This window comes from Octopus bimaculoides, chromosome 24, assembly GCF_001194135.2.
Source record: "Octopus bimaculoides isolate UCB-OBI-ISO-001 chromosome 24, ASM119413v2, whole genome shotgun sequence".
NCBI lineage: Eukaryota > Metazoa > Mollusca > Cephalopoda > Octopoda > Octopodidae > Octopus > Octopus bimaculoides.
The window spans coordinates 29,217,064-29,219,775 of record NC_069004.1 but is presented as its reverse complement, the minus strand read 5'-3'; the positions used below and the strand labels follow the sequence as shown (position 1 = coordinate 29,219,775).

Here is a 2,712-nt window from a genome sequence, read left to right as displayed (position 1 = left end):
ATATATATATATATATATATATATATACCTACATATACATAGTAGATAACTTGCTCCGAGATATCCTGCATTGGTGTGTTGTGATTGTCGTGTCAGATATTTCTGCGACAAGAGATTAACATGAACTGGAGATGATAAGATTGTCAAGAATCTCTCGATCATCTCGGAACCCCCCATTCCCATCCTTACTACCACCAGTTACTCAACGGCCTCAGCTGCTGCTACTACTACTACTACTACTAGTACTCCTGTTGCTGCTGCTGCTACTACTACTACTACTACTACTACACTTCCTCCGACTACCACTATTACAATCTCTTCTACAGCTACACCACCACCACCACCACCACCACCACTACTACTACTACTACTATTACTACTACAATTACTAGTACCACAACTAAGTCCACCACTGACGCCACCACCGCCACCACCACTACCACTGTTACCATTGCTACTGCGAGTACTATGACTGTCCCTACTACTACTACTACTACTACTACTACTACTACTACTACTACAATTGCTACTACTGCCATCACCACCACCACTACACCGACTACCACTATTACAATTGCTTTTGCAACTACTACCACCACCACCCACTACTACTACTACTACTACTACTACTACTACTACTACCACCACCATGGCTACTACCATGACAACCACCATCCCACCTGTACCCCACCACCACCATCACCACTACCACTACCACCTTCAACAACAGTTCCATTGTTTAACTATACCTCTTACTGACTGCACCACTAATGCTTCCACTTCAAGGAACTCGTATTATCTTCGTTTCGGTGTGAAAAAATTCCTCACTTAGCGAAACCTCACAGCCAATATTTTGGTAGAAGATAACTCGAAAAATTCCTTGTTCTCTCTCTAGGAAAAACCATGGCAAAATTCCATTTTTATTCGGGGATTGGGGGATCGATAGGAATGAAATGAATGATTAGTATCATATCTGCCTTGATTGAAATGGCCTCTATTATGGCACCGTTCCAAATAATCTTGATGTCTGACAGTTTAGAAATAATTACATTTCTACACTCTGGACAACGCCATTATTTTTCATACTGAAATAACTTTAAAATCTCAAGAGGAACGTTATTTTGGTTCTGGGTTTGCGTGTGCGTTGTGTGTTTCGGATACCTTATTCTATTTTGTTATTGCTCGCTGCATTCATTGCACTGCGGCCATGCTGGAGTACCGCCATGAGTAGTTTTAGTCGAGCAGTTACTTTTCTTTCAATTTTTTTTTTCTTATGTTCGAAATGTAGTACTGATTGTATAGATTCTCTGTTGCCGTACCACTAATTATTACCGAACGTTAGCAGCGTAATCGTTAATTCTGTTTGTACTTTTTACAAATGTTAAGTGGATTTTAAGAGACGTTTGGCTGCTCTTTTTGGCAAATCAAGCAGTACCGTAAGGGCCTTCCGCTTTGTTTTGCACCAAGCATTTTATTCTTTTATTCTTTTATTTGTTTCAGTCATTTGACTGCGGCTATGCTGGAGCACCACCTTTAGTCGAGCAAATCGACCCCAGGACTTATTCTTTGTAAGCCTAGTACTTATTCTGTCGGCCTATTTTGCCGAAATGCTAGATTACGAGGACACAAACACACCGACATCGGTTGCCAAATGCACTCACAATGCTTTGGTCGGCCCGAGGCTATAGCAGAAGAACTCGCCCAAGGTGCCACGCAGTGTGACTGAACCCGGAACCATGTGGTTAGTAAACAAGCTACTTACCACAAATCTACTCCTACACCTACTGTTCTTTTGTTTGTTTGTTTTGTTCTTTCTGCTGTTACTGCTTTTGTGCTGTTACTAGTTGTTGCTATCTCTTCCCAAGTAGGGAATGGTGAGCAAACCTGTGATCAAAAGCGTTCCATCCTTGACCATTTCGTTTCAATTTTAGACATAGATTAAACCCCAGACTACAATTCTCCAAATTGCCTTGTTTTTCAAGACGTTAGTTTATGATTTCTGAAACATCTAGTTGCTATTTCTAGCATGTCGAGCAACCATATAGAGGTATCCATGTGGTTCACTCTCAAAGCTACGAACGTTATCCAGATTATAGAGAATTATTTTGGTCGCCATAATGCTTTTATTTTGTTTTAGTTTTTGTGAATATATAGATGTTCACTCGGTGTGTGTGTATTGGTTCAGTGTTCGCATCAAGTACTTTGTATACAGGGTGTATATAGAAGTTTGTGCATTGTGATGGACGAATGATTGCACCGAGTGAACGCGCTATTGTGCGGCCGGTTCCATATTGTGTACACAGCGTATAATTGGAATTACGTGTTGTGTGTGTCTATCTATCTATCTATCTATCTATCTATCTATCTATCTATCTATCTGTCTGTTTGTCTGTCTGTCTGTCTGTCTGTCTGTCTGTCTGTCTATGTATCTATCTATTTATCTATCTATTCCTTTCTCTCTCTCTCTCTCTCTCTCTCTCTCACTATACATATATATGTATATATATATAGAAAGAGAGGGGCAGAGAGATCCATATATATTTATACATATATGTGCTTATATGTATACATATACATCTTTGTATACATATCCATCTGTGTATATATGCATCTATGTATACATACATACATACATACATACATACATACATACATACACACATATATATATATATATATATATATATATATATATATATATATATATATATA

General features: G+C 38.8%; 1 protein-coding gene across 3 annotated transcripts in view; it reads left to right on the top strand.

The window, feature by feature from the left end:
- Nucleotides 1-2,712, top strand: part of LOC106884093 (class E basic helix-loop-helix protein 22-like) — a 380,240-nt gene that overhangs the window by 226,961 nt on the left and 150,567 nt on the right. The gene's annotated exons all lie outside the window — the stretch shown is intronic.